This window comes from Alligator mississippiensis, chromosome 2 (assembly GCF_030867095.1).
Source record: "Alligator mississippiensis isolate rAllMis1 chromosome 2, rAllMis1, whole genome shotgun sequence".
Classification (NCBI taxonomy): domain Eukaryota; kingdom Metazoa; phylum Chordata; order Crocodylia; family Alligatoridae; genus Alligator; species Alligator mississippiensis.
In genome coordinates this window covers 262,528,734-262,547,355 of record NC_081825.1, presented here as the reverse complement: position 1 = coordinate 262,547,355, position 18,622 = coordinate 262,528,734, and the positions used below count along the sequence as shown (strand labels likewise).

The 18,622-nt window shown below is 44.3% G+C and overlaps 1 long non-coding RNA gene across 2 annotated transcripts; it reads left to right on the top strand.

Moving 5' to 3' along the window:
* Nucleotides 1-809: 809 nt before the first annotated feature.
* LOC109286105 (uncharacterized) lies at nucleotides 810-18,544 on the top strand. Of its 2 annotated transcripts, XR_009460227.1 has the most exons (4): nucleotides 810-1,346; nucleotides 13,413-13,466; nucleotides 13,568-13,706; nucleotides 16,956-18,544. It is a non-coding gene; the product is annotated as an uncharacterized LOC109286105 (long non-coding RNA). The 2 variants fall into 2 exon arrangements; XR_002094031.2 differs by lacking the exon at nucleotides 810-1,346 and having other exon boundaries at nucleotides 4,232-13,466.
* Nucleotides 18,545-18,622: the final 78 nt, after the last annotated feature.

Here is an 18,622-nt window from a genome sequence, read left to right as displayed (position 1 = left end):
AAGAGGAAAAGGGGGCTTTCTGCTACATTAGAGGAAAAGGGGGCTTTCTGCTACAAAATGACTTTCACAACATGGACTCTCATTCAAGAGGAACTGATAGACAGCACACAACTTGTTTTGCATAGCCCACCAGATGGAATAACTTGTGGTCACTGATAACGAGATGGCATTAGAAGTGGCAACAATAATCATGATACTAAATATTCAGGGTAGTTAAATCCCAAGGATGATACTAAATTGCTTTGGGCATTCAAATCCCAAGCTGACAGAAAAGAATTACAGAAAGTTCTCACAAAGCTAAATGAGTGGCAAAACAATGGCAGAGGAACGTCAGCATTGACAAGTGCAAGGTAATGCACATGGGGGAAAATAACCTCAATTATACATACACAGTGCAGGATTCTGAACTACCTGTTATGACTCTGGAAAGAGACTTTGGTGTCATTGTAGAGCATTCTCTAACAACATCAGCTCAATGTGCAGTGGCAACCAAAACAGCTAATAAAATGTTGGCTGTCATCATGACAGGAATTGAAAACAAAATGGAAAATATCATCATGAAACAATTCAAGTCCATGGTGCTTCCACATCTTGAATATTGTTTGCAATTCTGGTCTCAATATCTCAAAAAGGATTTAGCAGAATTAGAAAAAATACAGAGAAAAGCACACAAGATAATTAAGGGTATGGGGCAACTGCCATAGCAGGAGAGATTAAAAAACCTAGGACTCTTCAGTTTGGACAGGAGAGGGCTAAGTGGGGATATGATAGGGGTCTATGTAATCATGAAGGGCTCATACAAAGTGAATAGGGAACTGCTATTTACCAATTCCCAGAATACCAGAAGTAGGGGGCACCCAGTGAAAATAGCAGAAGACAGGGTTAAAACTAACAGGAGAAAGTACTTTTTATACAGGGCATAGTTAACTTGTAGAAGTCATTGCCACAGGAGGTTGCAGAGACAGATAGTACAGCCAGGGACCTGGAACATTGCTGAAGTACCAATCAAAACTTTCCAGGAGGATCAATCAAGGAATCTTAAAGGAGATAAATGACACAGGCTGCCATTTGTGTACCGCTTCTGGACTCACCACTATGGAAAGACATTTACCCAGCAAGGAGATGTCTATTACAAAGTTGTGTGAGAGAGAGCACAAGGCCATCCCTGCTAGTAGTGCAACAGCAGTGGCAGCTATAATGATTATGGTGAGCTGGAATTCAGATTTCCCTAAGTTTTATCCCCCAGTCCTGCTATAAGCCTACAAACAATTGCCTTTTCTGTCTCTATTTCAGATTTTGCCATTTACAAGACAGTGACTAAAACAGTGAGCGACCCTGTGGAGCAGGTATAGATTGTTTACTTAATTTTTGTAAATTGTTCTTTGCCTCCTGTTGGCTCCACAACAGCAGCAGTGACCCTGTCTAACAAGCTTTGACTCCAGGCAGAGCACAAGCCTGCTGACATAATCCATAAAACAGGTAACCACTGTAAAATAGTGGAGGATGGTTCAAAGAATAAGAAAATCTTAGGGCTGGAAGGAAACTTAGAGATCATGTAGTTCAGTAGGGGCCAACACTTTTGGCAGACATATCACAAGTTATGCCCCACAACCTCCCTGAGTGCCACTTTGATACCCTTCCTTTTTGCTCCCTGCTCTGCTCTGTCTGTCCCTGTGTTTCTTGCTCCTTCTCCAGTCTGCCACGTGCCGCACACAAAGGCTGGCCCTGCCACTTGTCGTGTGAGCGCTGCAGATTGGCCACCCCTGTTCTAGTTCAACCCCCTGCACAGTATCTTTTTTAAAACCTCCTTCCAGTGAAGGAAGTCCCACAGTTTCCCTAGGCTGCTTGTTCCATTGTCCTGGTGCTCTTATCATTAGTAATTTTTTCTGAGATTTAGTCTGAAGTGTGGGCTGAGATATGGGCTCATAAAGGGAAGGTAGAGATAGGCATGGGTTCCTGTCATCAAAATGTAATGTTTGCTCTCTGGTAGTAGGAGTATTTTGAGTGGTAGGATTGACCTTGGAGGTCTCTGTACCAGTATCAGTTGTTGTGAATGTGTACAGCCATATGCGTACAGGTGAGAACCTTAAGGGTGGAGTGTAAGGGCCTTTGTAGAGAGGGAATAAAGGCAGCCATACATTAATTCTCACTAGAGAGCCCTTGATCTATGTGGTTTCAGAAGACTGATCAAATAAAGACCTAAGAAATAACAGAGCATGCCTGCAAATAAATAAAACAAGGAACAGGCAAAAGACAGACAAGTACAGTCTGGCCAGGACAACCTAACCGCAGCAGAGAGCTAGCAGTATCACAGACAGATGAAACATTGAGCCAAGTTATGAGTCACTGCAAAGAGACTGGGTGAAAGTTTCTGTGGATTTTACCATAAACCGTTTCTGCTGTGAAATGGATTCAGACTGATTTTTTCTATATCTATGCAACAGAAAACCTTGACAGGCTGCTTAATGTAACACCAAAATATTACAAATGCAGGGACAGTGCTACATAGTCTGTTTGGGGACCTGGGCTGAGCAAGCAGCTGCAAGAGAAAGCTGAGAGGTGTGACACTTTTGCCTATATGGGATCCAAGCTACCAGAATAGTTAGTAACATCAGCTCTATTGACTAAGCCATGGCAGAATGTCAGGGCTTGTCTTTTTTTTTTTTTTTTTTTTTTTTTTTTTTTTTTGGTAACAGAAAGCCTATTCTTTGGATACTGATTACTTCTCAGGATTTATTGCCATTACCAAATTGCTCAAGACCATATTAAAGGGAGGGCAAAATGCACCTTTGCTCCTTTCAGAGCAAGCTAACCCTGACAGTTCTAGTTTTCTCAGGAACTTTAAGAGGTTTTCAGGTTCCTAGAGTTTCATTTCTGTCACTTGCAGCCCCCAGCTTCTCAAGAGTACCGAGAAGCATTATTCATTAAGGACAGTAAAACACTTTATTTCTAAATCTTCATATCTTCCTCTCACCCTGTTGTCAAACTGGTGAACACCCCTAGCAAATGGATTGTGTAGAACAATTCTTGGGAAGCATATTAAGGTATACTGTCCCAAGAAGCCATCACTGCTCAGGTTTCCCATGACTATAAAAGAAGGAGATTGATATAAAACATTCTGAAGAGGGGCTTTTTCAGGTACCATGGAGTCAAATCCTGGAGAGCATTGAATCTAGGAGATGGCATGTGGGTGAAAGAACCTCAAGAAAAGGGGACAGTGCAGAGATGTGCCAGAACTCCTCAACCTTACTTTGCTAATGTGCCAGTGGGAATCTTTCATAAGAACTGGCATCATCTTGTTGTATCAGTGTGTGGACCTTAAATATACCCAAATGCTTCCCTGAGTCTGAACCTGTGCACAATTAAACCACCAGAACGTGGAACTGTTACTTGAGAGAGATATTTAACTGGAGAAAAGTGTTTGTCACACAGCTGTCTGCTAGGTACCCCCAGAGCCCCAAGTTTTTCCTCGCTGTTCTGCTGCCTGTCCCAAGGAACACACCAAGGTTTGTTCTGAAATAAATTCTTATCCCCACAAGCCTTGGCTCCACTGCCCTTACACTGGACCTCACAGTTGCAACAGGAGAATCTCTGCCAGCTCCAAGTGCCTTCCCTTTGGGTTATGACAGAAATTTTAGGCCCCCCTTTCTGTAGAATGGGCTATTTGCCCGGAGATCACTCTTTACCACAGGAATTAGCAAGAAGATAAAACAATAAAAGGATTTATTATATAAGAGAAAATAATCATACAAGATAAACTGACCATATGTTTGAAGACAGAGCAAAAAGATAAGTAACGTTTCTTTCCCTCCCATTTACCACCTAGCCCCTTGAGAGTCCTGCCAGTGTTTTTAGAAATAGTGCTTTTTGGTGATTCTGCCAGTGCTGACTGCTGGAGACTTGGACTCCCCAAAGCCTGGGATCCAAAGACCAGGTATATTGCACAGAGAGCCTCCTAAATAACTCCAAAACAGTTTCCCTTCCCCTCCCCTGCCTACCAATCAGGATTGCCCGAATTCAGGAGTGGGTAAAATGTGGCCCACGGGCCAGATTCAGCCTACCAGGCCATTCTTTCCGGCCCGCGGGGGCCCTAAAACATTAAAAAAAAAAAAAATTTATCTGCTCCTGGCTGCCTGTCATGCAACCCTTGACGGCTTCCCAAAATTCAGTAAGCGGCCCTCCACCCACAATGATTGCCCATCCCCACCCTAACTGTCATGGGTCTCAAAACTCTCTAGAAATCTTTCTCTCTAGAACACCTGGTGTTCCTCTGGCTGATGGACCATTTCTCTCAGATGCCTTTGCTATTGCACAATTGTTTTTCCCATTACTAGTGGGCAAGAACTTGGATGCCCAGTCCACCAGTGGCCCCTTCTGTCTGTGATTGAGAGTGGCAATTGTCCTTGCAATAGTAAGAGATACTTTGCAGTTACGCCTACTCTCTTTTCCTTAATCGTGCATCCTTCAGTCCCTTGATTAAGCTGTTATCAAAAGCATAACGGTATATACAGACAGCATGACACCCCACAAACCACCAAAATATACTGGAGCTTGTGATAGTGGTCCTTCCCATTCTTGGAGGATTGTATAAGGTCTTAGGAATTCAAGTAAGTTAAAAAAACTAGTAGGCAAATGGTTTAAAAGGGCAGAATAAATTCTTGATGCAAGTATGAAGGTTCAGGAAGTCTATCATGTCCTTCATAGAGCTGTTAATTCTTGTACTATACTGATCATTCCTGTTATACATTGTTTTGTAATCCATCACCCTGCCCTTTTCAGAAACAGGGATGAAATGTTTGTTGTGAACATATGGAGCCACTAATTTGGGGGCCACTGGTTGGCCTGTAGGAAGGAGGTAAAAGTCTGTGTAAACAAGGAGTGGACACGGACACTCTCTCCAGCCACAATGCCCTGGGTCTCTGGAATCATCAACCCCCAGGCTCAGAGCTCCTCATTTGCAGCAGGATGAGACATAGCTGATGTAGCAAGCAACTACTTAGGATATTTTTTTCTGCAGAGCTGTGACATCATGGCTGGCAGCCCCCCAAGGCACCCTATCCAATTACCTGAGTCACCAGCAGTGAGAAATTGCCAAGAGGTTGTCACTGAATTCTGCTCTGGTAAACATAAGAGCAGAGAAGGCCAAGAGAAATGGCTGACAGCAGAGAAAGAGGGTGAGAGTGAGAGAGCAGCAGCAGCAGCAAAGGTCCTTAATCAGGGAGATGGAGAAAGAAACTCGATTATTGAGTGATTGATGCAAGAACCCTAGAAACAGTTGACAGGAGAAACAGTGATTTTCTTTCTTTCAACCACAATGCCTATGTTCACACAAACACACACAGGTGCTTACATCCTTGCTTATATATGCTTGCTAATGAAAAAAGACATGTACATACAACCACTCTTTACACACTGAAAATAAAAATACATACTCCACCATAAGCATACATAAGCAAATACACCATAGCAGATGCACATGCACACACACGTACACGCACAAACACTAAAATCACTTTCAGTTGTGGATGTTTATTATCACACAGTACAAACTCATAAATGTGTGCACCCAACCACAATGATGATAATATCTGTATAAACATTAGCTGCTTAATAACATAGTAGTGTCTCTCATTTGCTGCATAGGGAGGGACCAAAGACATTGGCCTAAATTATTCTGTCTGCTTTCACTATGAGAGGAGACAAAACCTTGCAGAATTCAGACAACGGGCACCATTCCAGCTACGCAAACAGTAACCCCACTGTGGAGAGGGGGATCTCTGTGAAAAGAGGAGAGAATGAGTGTGGATAGAAATCCACACCAGCCCTGTATAGTTTCTATGGCTGGAATACTCCTGATTGAAACACTCATAGCTTTGGTGAAGTCATGCCCTTCCCTCTAATGCCTGCTCTATATACCCCAAATCCCAGAAATGAGGTAACATGGCCACCATAGAAAAACATGGGAAATACAACTCACGCTGCTCTCAGGCTCTCTGTCTCAGGCATGCTTACTGGCACATGCTCAGAGCCTCTCAAAGTGGTTACACTGCCTCATTACTGGGATATGGATGCACAAAGTGAAAGGGGAATATGCTTTATGGTAGCACTCCTGAGCTAAGCACAGGGTCAGTCCTTGTGCCTTCCTTGCCTGGAATAACTAGCAAGGTATATGATGTTCTGAAGCTGGCCCGTGGAACTTTTTGTTTCTAAAGTCAGGCCTCTGGAGGTTTAGTTAATTATTTCACCAGAATTTCACATACATATAGTAGCAAACAGAACTCCCTCCACAGCAGAGGGAAGAAATAAGGGCTTGTATTGCTTCATGAACCAGCTGCTGAAGTGATGGCTTTAAATAACACAAAAGTATCAAGGGCATAGCAGGCATAAATATACAAAAACACAGCCACGCACACACAGAATGTCAAGTGTACATATAGCACACACAGTTACATTCACAAAGAGACAGACGTATGCATACATGTGTGCACACAGAATTAAGACAAAGACAGAATCATATATGGACACATAAAAAAGGAATAAGCAGAGCCCATAGACCATGAAAATATATATCCACTCACAAATACATACACACACACACAAATATATGTATCATAGTATCATGTGTACACACAAAAGCTATTAAGATGCAGATGTGACTTCATTAATCTGTGCTGTTTTGCAGACCTCACTCCCTGGCTTTCATGGGGGATTTAGGTGATAAATGAGACCATTTCAAAATCTGGCAAAATGCCGCTTTCCTCAGAGCTTACTACATATTGAAACTCTTATATAATATGTAAAGCATGAAGGATGGGAAGAAGGAATGGACACATGCTTGTGTGTGTGTGGGAGGGAGGTTGTGTGTGTAATCTATCACCTTCAGCCAGAATTGCCATGCGTATGTATATTTAGTATGTTCATGCACATATGTTTGGATCAGCACCTGAAATCATCTGGGATGCTTGACCTGATTTGTAGATCAGGTGGCCAGAGACAAGGCCTTTGACTTACATCCACCCCCACCCCAGTCTGCCAAACTTGAAATCGATGCCCTCAGGACTAACTACCAAAGCCAATGAGGTTAAGTAGGGATGAAGGCTCTAATTTATCATGGATGGGCAGAGGATTTTTCCTGAAGTAAATATATGCTATTGGTATGCATGACCTTTGCTTTATGTTAGTAAACTTTATGTTAATACATTTGAGAATTTGGAGAGGTGCATGACATGAATGTAGTTATATACAGAGTGCTATCCTGGGAGATGTGGTAAGGTGATAATGTTAACCTGGTAAGACATGTGATAAAATCACTGTGTGCACTTCTTTGATTGTCCCACTCACATTCTGCCTAGCACAGTGTGGGCCCTTGAAAATAACAAATAATAATAATGAATAAATAATCAACAGCAGAACTACCTCTAACATATCTGACTGTTGAACAGTTCACACAAGTGCCATTTTAAAAAGTAAATGTGCCAGAGAAATGGTTCTTTCTTTCTACCTGAATAAGGAAATTTCTTTTCAGTTACCTGTCCCAAGATCCAGCTGAAGTAAAATTCAATCCTGAACCAGCAGCAGTTTTAGTGTGATATTTCCTGCCCTATAGAGCTGAAAATGGGAGTTTTATCCCACTGGACAGAAATCAGCCAAGCAATGAGGGCTGCGCTTTGTGGTAGTCAAGGAGAGCTAGTATTATTATTTACTTAAAAAATAAAAACTAATTTTGGACACTCACTGACAATTTTGAAATAAGTGACCTATGCAAGTGGCAGTTATTACTGTTCCTATTGTCTTTTCTTCTCCCTTAGGGATATTGTTTATACTAAATTTTGGATGTGAGGTTGGAGAACAGGAAGGTATACACATGCCAGCTTTAATCTAGTTAGCCAAGATAACTGTATCAGTGAAGTGGTGGTGTTATGTATCTAGCTCCTTGAGTGTGCACCATAGCTTCCCAGTGGGCTCATAGAGTCCAGGCAGAACCCTGTGCTACCACATCTGTGCTGCCTGTATTACTTGAGCAATCTAGAATAAAGCTAGCTTGTGTATGCCTACCTACGCTACAGTCTCATTTCCCAGATGTAAGGTAGATATAGTCTCAGGCTATATCTGCTCTGTAATCCCAGAAGTGACTACAGTATGATGCTGTGGTACCTAAGGATGTTTTAAAGCAGCTAGCTTGGGTACCAGTAGCAATCTAGTTATAGCAGCATGGAGTTCAACATGGCTTTTTCACTCTGCTCAGAAAGGAGAACGTTTAAAGCTCTCCAAAGCATGTCTCAAGTGACTGCTTGTAACAATGCCAGTTTCAGAAAGAACACATGATTATGCAGATGGTGTAAGGATGTTGTTGGAGAGGACCTAATAACTCACCTAGAGACGTGTGGTCCAATCCCTTGTACCAGCCCGGGTGACTCTTATTTGAATAGAGTTTCATTTGGGATTCAAACTGCTGAGTCTCACACCAGCTTCATTTGCCCAGAGGAAATCTGTAATATTTTATACATTCTCCCCATGCCCCATTTTGCCCAGTCTGCAGAGGATGCTGGTTTGTTTACAGCCTTTAGCATGAGTGCCTGTGCTTCTTTAATTCAGTGTATAGAGACTCATGCTGTCCACTTTGGAGGTCACCACTTTAGTCCCTAAGGTAGGTCAAGATGGCAGCTGTCATGTGTGTGTATGTATGTTTGTGTGTGTGTATACCCCTGTGTATACAGAACTTTGGTGGTAAACAGTCATACCTAATAACCTGTGTGTGCAGATGCACATCCTGCTTTCAGCTTCAGTGAATATAGGAACATGTATCTTGTCTTATGTTTTGTACCATAATGCTTTTCCCTGGCAACTGTATCCAACACTTTTTAGTAAGGAGTGATTTTAGTAAGGAATGAATTACATAGCTGAAGCTGGGCTATTCTCTTTTCTATAGTTGTAAAATAGGACATGGGGTGTCTAACTGGGACTTGAGCTATCAGATTGCTAGGGAGGAAACAGCAGCACCAGGCATTCAAATGAAATCTAGCCCTGGACCTGCAGAGACCAAAACAGGAAGTGATTCCCCCTGGGCCTCCATCCTCCCCACCCCCAACTCATTTGGAGAGAGGCTGAGCTAGGACTGGAGGTTGTGCAGGGGGCTTGGGGACCCTGAGTGTGGATATACGTTCAGCATTCTGTACACAGTCTGCTTCCTCCATTGAGAGGTTGTAAAGCACATGCCAGTGTCTGTGTTCACAGCACTACAGCATGTAAGGCTGTGTGTGTACTGGCAGGGAGTAGTAATGACACTCATGGAGAAGAGTTTCCTTTCTTCTCTGCAAAATCTCCTCTTCCCCTGCCTGCCCCTCCCCATGTCCCATGTCTTTTGGTAGCTCCTCATCTGTGCAGAATTTCAGGCACTTGGGGCTCCCAGGAGAGAGTGTCATTTTCGTGTTAAAGATGCTTATTGAATTTGACAAACAATGATTTATGACAGGGCAACCCACATGGGGCACAGTGAGGAATCTCAGCTCCTCGTCACAGCCTGGGGACCTGTTTCATTCCCGTCTCAGCTCCTTGCTGCCTCTCATTGGAGCTCTGAGCAGATCAGATTCGACAGATGCAGGGAGTTTATTTCTTAGCAGAAAGAAAGGGACAATGAGACAATGGGAGCAGGGTGGGGAGTTCATCTCAGGTGTCAGTCTCTGATCCTGGGTGGTTCTTTCAGACCCGGTTGGATGCTAATCAGGTGACGTGGGCTGGAATCCAGCTCTCTGGAGCTCTGCCCTGCCACAAGGATAATCTGGGTTCAGTTTGGAGGTTCTGTCTCCTGGCTTTTAGGCCAGTAGGAAGCTAGAGGTGTAACATGAGTCATCTGAGAGGCCCTGTGATTAATACAGTAATTTGTCCTTCCATGTAGGAGAGCTAAGTTCAGTGCCCTTGCCTAGTCTGACCCAGACTAACTGGGGCAGGAGTATGATGGACATTAGGATGTCCAACCCCTGGAATGGGAAAGGGGTGCACATTGATCTCTGTCTAACCTAGAAACTACACTCATAAAAGACTCAAGATCTTCTCATCTGAAGGAAGGGCTGCTTCAATTAAATGGGTGTCTGTGAAGCAGGAACTTAACTGGTACCACATCTGTGTTCAAAGTGAGGCCATTAGCACGGACTTTATTGCCTCCCCAAGGTAGTGAAGGAGCATTTTGTATTTTATTATTAGACAGTGACATAATTTAAAGTGCATCAAGAATGAGGATTATGAGACATTCATTTTTCTGAAGAGATTTTAAGCGCCACATTTCCGTTAACAGGCCCCCAGAGACAAAGGAAAGGCAGTGGATACTAATGCTTGGATCTGGGGACTGCAATTCAGGACTCCCACATTTTATCCCTGCTGATTTGTTGTGGAGACTTGGCCAAGTCATTTCCCCTTTCTGTGCCCCAGTTTGCCCTTTGTAAAAGGGGGAGAATGATTCTCACATGCCAAAAGGTATTGTGAGGGTGAATTAACTAATTTGCTTTGAGTCCTATAATGGAAAAGCAAAGAGCACAGGATTATTATTACAAATGGATTTTGGTACATGGACCTGGCTGTGAGCCTGGCTAGACACACATGTCATGTTCTCATGCATGGCAGTGCGCCACTGGAAAGGCTATGCCAGGTTTTCTCAATGGGTGGCCTAACTCCAATTAGAGAGAGACAAAAGGACTCTGATAAGGGTGCTACCCCTTCTGGCCTAAGGGAGTAGCCAGTATTCAGGATCCAACAGGTTGTTTTTGTTAGAGAAAGAAACTGAGGACAGAGCCAGGGTTTCTTGGATGGAATCTTGTTTATTTACAAAGAGGGCATGCAAAGTCCCATTTCCATGGCCACAGCAGGAGTCCAACAGCAGGACACAGTTTAAAAGCCTCTTTTGAGCCAACACTCTACCCAGAAGCTCTCTTTTCTCAGCATCCTACTACAAATGCCTCCCTGGCAGTCTCTGGGTCTTCCTTGCTGACTTCTCTCCATGCTTCCAGTTTTTTGGGTTTTTTTCCCCATAAGCAGTTCTGCCAAAACCACCCAGTTTCATGTGCTTGCAGTCTGGTTCGAATCAAGTCCCCCTACTCACCCAATTCAAATTTCTTCATGGCCTTGCATGTAGCTTATGTTTTGGGTGGTGGTTCCTGTTGTTGCAGTTACCTGTTCTATAAAGGAACTTATCTTATATCTAACATTCATTCTGAATGAAGGACATCTGTTTCTCCCCCCCTGCTCTGAGGGGGTTTTGCCCAGCTCCAGCATAACAAATGTAAATATCTCCCTAATTCATTCAGCTCCCTCCAAATGCACCAGCTTTCCTGGTTGGTGGGAAAGGAAGAGGCCTAAAATGCTTAGGGTGGCTATGGAGTAGGATATGCTATTTCAACAGTAGCAAACACCAAGCACCTTTTTGGGTTCCTGTTGGGAGAATGCTGTAACCACTAGGATTTCTGCCAGACCAGGCACATTCTTTCTGGTGACATACTTGCTCTGAACTGCAGGCAGAAAATCTTCCTGGCTGGATTTGACTGCAGGTCCACACTGACCTGAGGGTTGCAGAATCCCCAGGGTGGCCAGCAGGAGAAACAAAAGTTCAGACAGCAGAGGTGTGTGCACAGAGACTCACTCTCCAGCATCACACATGTACACACACAGCAGGTGAACTCAACTATTCAGCCATGGGAAGATGCACTTGGTTGGATAGAGCATATATAGGTACAGGCTTTATGCCCAAATTCTTGGTTGGACTGGAAGCACTGGGGGAAACTGGGGCTGCCATCTGAGACAACACTGGCTACTGTATTAGCTCTGTGGGGCTAGACTAGCCTAGAAATCCGTAGCAGTTGTGTGAGGCCTGTCCATAAACGGCTACAGAAGTCAAAGTACCTGAAGTGTCTCCTGTAATACTGTGTCCTTTCAATCCCATTGTTTGGGGCATAACTGCTGGAGCTATTCTGAGAGCTTCTCACATGACCACCATGCCCTTGGAAAGTGTGTATGCAAAGCAGTATCTCCCTTCATGTACCTCACCCAGAAATTTGCATTCCAAGAAACTCTCGCCTGTGAGATACCGGAACCATAGTCCTCTTTGGAGGTTCCTTCTATAATGTAGCTTGCAGTCACCATTAAGGGATTGCTGGGTTGTGAGCCAGATACAGATAGGCAAAGGAAGATGATAGGGTTTGTGCAATCTGGAAAATGGCCTCTCTACGGAGGGAGCTGGGAATGTTCACTTTCCAAAGGCCTCCAGCCCCCTTACCCTGGGCCTCAGCATGTCACTAGCTATTCTCAGCCCTCTCTTTGTAGGAGGATGGCTTTAATATTTGGGTTCAGTTACCTGTTACAGTTTACAAAGGTTCATTTCAGTTTTGGCCTACAGCCTTACCTTGCTGTTTCAGTCTTACCACTCCCCCCTCCCTCTACCTCCATTCTACCATTGCATCTGCAGCATCTGCACTGTTGCTCTCCTGAGGCCCATAGAGAACCCAACGAGTACACCTTGACCCTGTGCTGTGGCCCCCAGCTATTTCTGTTCTGGCCCCCTCACATTTCAGTTAGTGTTCCTCATTTGTAGCCCCTTGCTATTCTTGTCCCGGAATCCCTCAATCCTCTCTGAGACACACAGCCCTGCCCTGCAGCACTTCACTCAATTCCAGCTCTTGGCTTCCACATGCAAACACCATCCAGATGAACATACTGTGTGGGTAGGTTCATCCAGAAATTTGGGCCCTACACTTGCTTGTGGGGAGCAGGGTGCAGGGACATTTAGTTGAGATGCCCCTTGAGATTGCAAGGCACAGAAAGTGAGTCTTGGGGAAACTGTGAGCAGGCTTATATCAAGCCCTTGCTGTGGGAACGGCACAGGACTGGTGGTGGGTTGGTGAAAAGCCTGGAGGGAGACACTGTCTCCTGGCAGGCATGCAGGCACAGAGGAGGGGTGTGGAGCATGTGGCTCCCACAGATGGAACCCGTTAGCCTGGAATGTCTGTGATGTGGTCTGAAGCAGTGTAAACAAGAGCCATGAATTATCCAGCACCTTGTAAGCAGGACTGGAGAGGATCCCCTCCTTCCCTCTCCTTTTTCCTATCTCCCTCCCTCCTTTCACCTCCCCTTGCTTCCCCCATATCATTAGTCTCCTTATTTTGACAAAGCAGTTAGTGAAGCGGTGTTTTCCCCAGTCTTAACTCCTCCTGTCTGCACTGGGATCCATGGGATGAGGGGAGGACTACAATCTGTCTGCACCCTGAGAGGGACCTTGGTCTAAACTCATATGCTGCCTCTGAGCTAAATCCAGCCCTGGGTAGGTAGGTACAACTCTCATTGGCTCCCTATGCACAGCAGTCTCCCAAAGCACAAGTGCCAACTGTTGAGACCCCAAACCCAACTGGCTTCCCTTATTATCCCTCCAGCTGGCTCAGGAGGAAGAGAGACGTGGGAGACTGAGGGTTCCCAGGCTAGGCCAGGTGAGATTGTTTTCCTGTTTTAAAAGGATGTCTGTTCTACATTACAGTGTAAAACGAACATAACAGCGAAAATGAAACATCTTGTTTCCTTATTGCTCCAGAATACTGTAGCACCTTTCACTACATTTACATTTACGGAGCAGAGGGAAGAGTAATATGAAGCTCTTCAGAGGATATTGTGGTGAGACAGAAACTCCTTCACCTACCAACTCCTTACAAAGCAGCCGCACTGACCACATGGTACGTTACTCCCTATTACTCCCTCTCATCACCAGAGAACAAACTCAAACCATATGTTTAGATGACGTTTTCATCTCAAAGATACCAAAGCAATTTAGAAACTATTTATACAGGGATCCCTTTACCCTGCGCCCACTAGACACAGCTATTTCTGGCATGGAACAGGGAAACTGTTTAACGGTGTGTGGCAGCACTGTGCTCTAGTTTAGAAAACGAATACTGTATCTGTCTAAAACAACACAGAGAATTTGGGGAAGCAGAATGGAAATGGCTGAGTTGGAATTTGCATGGCACATCTGACTCAGCTTTTGGGAAGTGGTGGGGAGGTTTTAAGAATCAGAAGAAGGTCTGTAGTTCTTATGCAACAGATGGCAGGTCTAGCAACACAGCATTTATCTACCACAGGGCTACCACAGTACTGGTGTATCGGGTTCAGGACCCACTTACAGTGAGTTTCAGTGTTCATCTCTTTCTTATTAAGCCATCAACAACACTGCATCCTGCAGTGCTTGCATTTTCCCTGGCATCTCCAGTCTAGCTGTTGTCAATACCTGAGCTTTGCTGAGTCTGTGACCTTTGATGAGATCTTTAGCTGAAGCCAGGTGGCTGGCAGAGCAGAAGGCCTAGGAATCATCTACTTTCCAGTTCTCTTATACTGTTTTAGGCAGTTTCTAAGTTGTCCCATTTCAAGCAGTTAATAAGGAATCTCTCTTACCTTTCTCTACAAGGGGAGAGAGCTGTAATGCTCTGCAATAAAAACAGGTGTTGCCCATAGGCCTTGGCTGTGGGGACACATGTTGCTTCTGCAGGACATGAGCTATGGCGAGCTCTGCAGCAAGGAGCATTCCAGTAAGCTGCACAGCTTGGTGGCAAAATGGCTTTTGACGGAATCTAATGTGGATGGCAATACCTCAGAAAGCAGACGTCAAGAGAAATAAGCTGTGACCAGCTGGACTGGTGCATAGTTTAGACAGCAGCCTAATGTCTCTTCCTAACCACCTCCAGGAGGGTGTCTCCGCTAATAGGGCTTCTTCCTGTCAACAGCCTTTCTCAGTTTCTTCATCAGCAATGAAGCAAAACTGCTTTGGGGAGAGAAACATAGAAAAGAATGGGTAACACTCCAGACCTATCCCCATGTTCCCAGGAGCAGAACACAGTTCGGACAGCACATTACTAAGAGTGCCAGGTGCTAACCCAAAAACTTGCTTCGTCTAGAAAATCCAGAGCCTAGTCTTGGCAGATGGGGTCTGCTCTGTTTATTTTGTGAATTTCTGTCCTATGGCTGAGTCAAAGAGCCAAATTCTGCTGATTCCCATAACTTTAGCTAATATGCACCCCTCTTGCACCAAGATTAGTTTTCAATTAGATCTGGATTTTAAAAAAGGTCTGGATAATTTTCTGATCTGTAGTAACAGTGGCAGTTCTGCCTGGGGAACAGAATGGCAGCCAGATATTGGTACTTGGATGCCACTGTTTTGAACGCATTATAGGAGGTAATGCAGATAGATGTTTGATAGCTTAGAGTCACTCACAACCCCAGGTTTCAGGAAGGAATATTTTTCTGATGTGCAGCAGGAACAGATAGGTAGATTGCTATTTTTTGCAGCATCCACTGGAACATCATTTAGGAGACTTCTCAGAAAGGCAATTTAATGGACCAATATTCTCCTCCAATCTGGTCATACTCTGGTCACATATTTATACATTATGGTCAGCTAAGTAGTCCTTCTGCATAACACAGGTCCTGTTTGAACTCGTGTGTGACAGGTCCTATTTCTTTTCACTTACAGAAGGAATGCAAAATGTATTCTTATGCAATCCTAAAATCTAGAGATCCCTAATAGATCCCTAAAATCTAGAGACCCCTAACAGATCATATTTACTGTGACTCTTATGGATAAGTGCAGAATTGTTCCCTAGGCAAAGCACATTGACTTGTATACTTGCCAGGCCTAGTTTTATGTGACTCAACTGATGCAGCTTACATCACTTTCTTGAGAAGACTGTTCCCCAGACAGTTCTCACTGAAGTTTTCCTTACCTTTTCCCTTTCCTAATTCCCTTATCCTTGTTCTACCTCTCAGTGCATATATTTTAATCCTGTAACTGTGCTGCCATCTTAGAGAAGCTGAGTCTGCCATCTTGGATTTTGCTCTTGAACATAGACTCCAAAGCTGTGTTTGGCATAGGGCTTTTTGTGCACTAACTCTCTGAGTGTTTCACTGTTTCTTCAGGTGTCTGTCAATTAGTCTTGCCTTGAAGTATCCTCTCAGGAATAAAATCACACGAGCCCTGTACCCCTCCCTACCTTCTTCCTTGAGCATTTTGGAAAAGCAATGCTCACCAGACAGGTTCAGTCCTCTTTCCCTAGAAACTGTTCAGCAGCATCCAGAACATACAAGCACCGGGCCCCGGGCTGTTTCCACAGCACAGAAACTGCTGCCGCCCACTGGGTACCTCAGTGCCAGAGATACTGTCTCCATAGCAACACAAGCCTTTTTGTTTTTCTGATGAACAGTTAGAAGAATAGAAATAGCACATCTGGAGTTGCAGTATCAGCCCCCCACCTCCTCCTGCAGGAGCCAGCCAGACACAATACCAGAGCTCTGGCAAGCTTAAGACTGAATGCGTTGAAAAATAGAAAAAGAGCAAATAATATACCTTAGAGATGGGTGAGATGTACAAGGTTCATTTATTAGTATGAGTCTAGGACTTGGCTTCTAAAATCTTTAAACATTGTCAGCCTACTGTATATTTTGTATATGCCATGTACATTACAGAATATTTTCATGGGGACTAATTTTTTTAAACCCAGATTCTCCTAGTATCATCAGTTCAGCTCTACAGACATTAGAGAGAGAAATATCTGAGGCATTTTACTAAGGGCTTTAAAAAACTCTTCTAAACATGTCACATCTTTAACTCTAGAAGCCCCCCTGTTTTTAATCTAGAAGCAAATGTGTTATGTCATTCTTCTGGCTATTCCTCCTCCCCAGTGAGGCAAAGACCCCTATTTTTAGCCGTCCTGGGTAATGAGCTACTGGACAGTGAAGCTGTTATTGATACAGAACTGAGCGTTGCCCATCCCGGTCTCTTTAAAACACCCCAGTCCTCTGTTTCTTTTTCTTCTCTGGCTCCTTCTTGACATCTCCCTTCAGTCTGTATCCTCACTTGTGTTTTAGATAGCAGGGGATATTTTACTATCTGATATGCTTCCTACTCCAGCTTCTCTCACAATCAACCATTTTAGCAGGCAACTTTAAAAGAGAAGATGCTGGCTGGATGTATCCGTCACAGGAAGAGACAGAGGAATCAGGCTCCCTGCCACCAACCTCGAACTTCAGCAAGCGGGATGTGGGAAAAACCAAATGCCAGCTGCAGCCAAGTTAAACTGCAAAAGACCTTCATTCCTGAGCAATTTTTAATTAAATGCTGGATAGAGCCTGCCAGATTCCATTGAAAATGACTGTGTCAACTGGTTTTAAATAACAGTATTTCATATTTATGTTTTTATGTTACTTTCCATTGTTTGTTGATTTCCCTTTAGACACTTGGAAATTTCAGTCTTTGACCCAGCGATGTTTTGTTCCTTCTTATTTGGCAGACAGATATGTAGTTATTGTATCAGTCCAACTTGAAACAAAATGGCTGTTTGGTAACCTGCTAGTGAACTGCTGCTGTAGGGTCAGCAGGGGGAGCTCATAACTAGACTTTTTATAGGTCCTGCAGAAACCCTGCTTGTTTCTGTTAATGGTTGTTCAGTGCATCTCCACTTGATATTGCCTGCTGGATTACTATGGGTCCTACTGCACTTCATATGAAACAGCTTGAGCCTATTTGAAATGAACTCCTCATGCATTTTTTACCTTTACTCTTTGCTAAATCACCTGCTAATTGTGCAGCTTCCAGTGTGCAGCATTTTCCACTGTGTCCAAAATATCTTTTTGTAATTCCATGTCATCTAATGAGCCAGGAAATAAAACTCCATCCTCTCCCAGCACTTCTTGGGTGTCATACCCTTATTATGCACTGTCAGAAGAGCTAGGCAGACAAGTTTCTTTGGGTGAATCTGATATCTTTTATTAGATCAAGTTGGCTGCATCTAGATGAGTGCATACGTGTGGTTTGCAGCACCACAGACCTGTCTGTGGCACCACAAATCACACATGACACACATGCAGGTGTTCACTGCCCTGCTAATTTGCAGCACGACAGGTTTTTTTGACACTGGGAGATCCCAGTGTCAAAAAACCTGTGCCAGAAAAAAGCAGGCTGGTGCAGCAGTGTGTGCCATCTGAAATTGGAGCTTGGCCAGCTAGAGCCATGCTCCGGCTGCTGGCCAGGCTCCATGCATCTAGATCACTGCTGCTGGAACCCCAGGAGGCCCCCAGGACCCCATGTAAGGCTGCTGGGGCCAGCCCTGGTGCTGGCCCCAGCCTACCCTGCCCCATCTGGGGTAACTTGCCATGGCCCAGAGTGCCCATGAAGGGGTGTTCCCCAGGGACAACTAGCAGTGGCATAAATATGTGCCACTGCTAGTTGTCCCCAGGGAATGCATGTTCCCACTTGTGGGGACACGCCCATAGTGCCCATCTGGTTCCTGCTTACAGAAGAACTTGAGCAATAATATCAGAGATAAGAGCCGGTCCTCACTGCCTTCCTTCCTCCAGTATACTTAATCTTAACCTTTAACTCTAAAATGCTGTCTCCAATAAACATTTACCCCCTTATTTATGTGAACTAAGCAATTTTTGAGTAGGCAAAGGTACCATGATCTGCCTGAGTCAGGCATAGTAGGGAGAGAGGCACTGTACTTAGCAGCCTTACTCCTGTCCAGAGTGTGCGGGCTGCACCCCGATCCCACCTTTGTCACCATGTGCGGCGGCGATTCCGATCTCATTTCTGTCGCCATGTGCG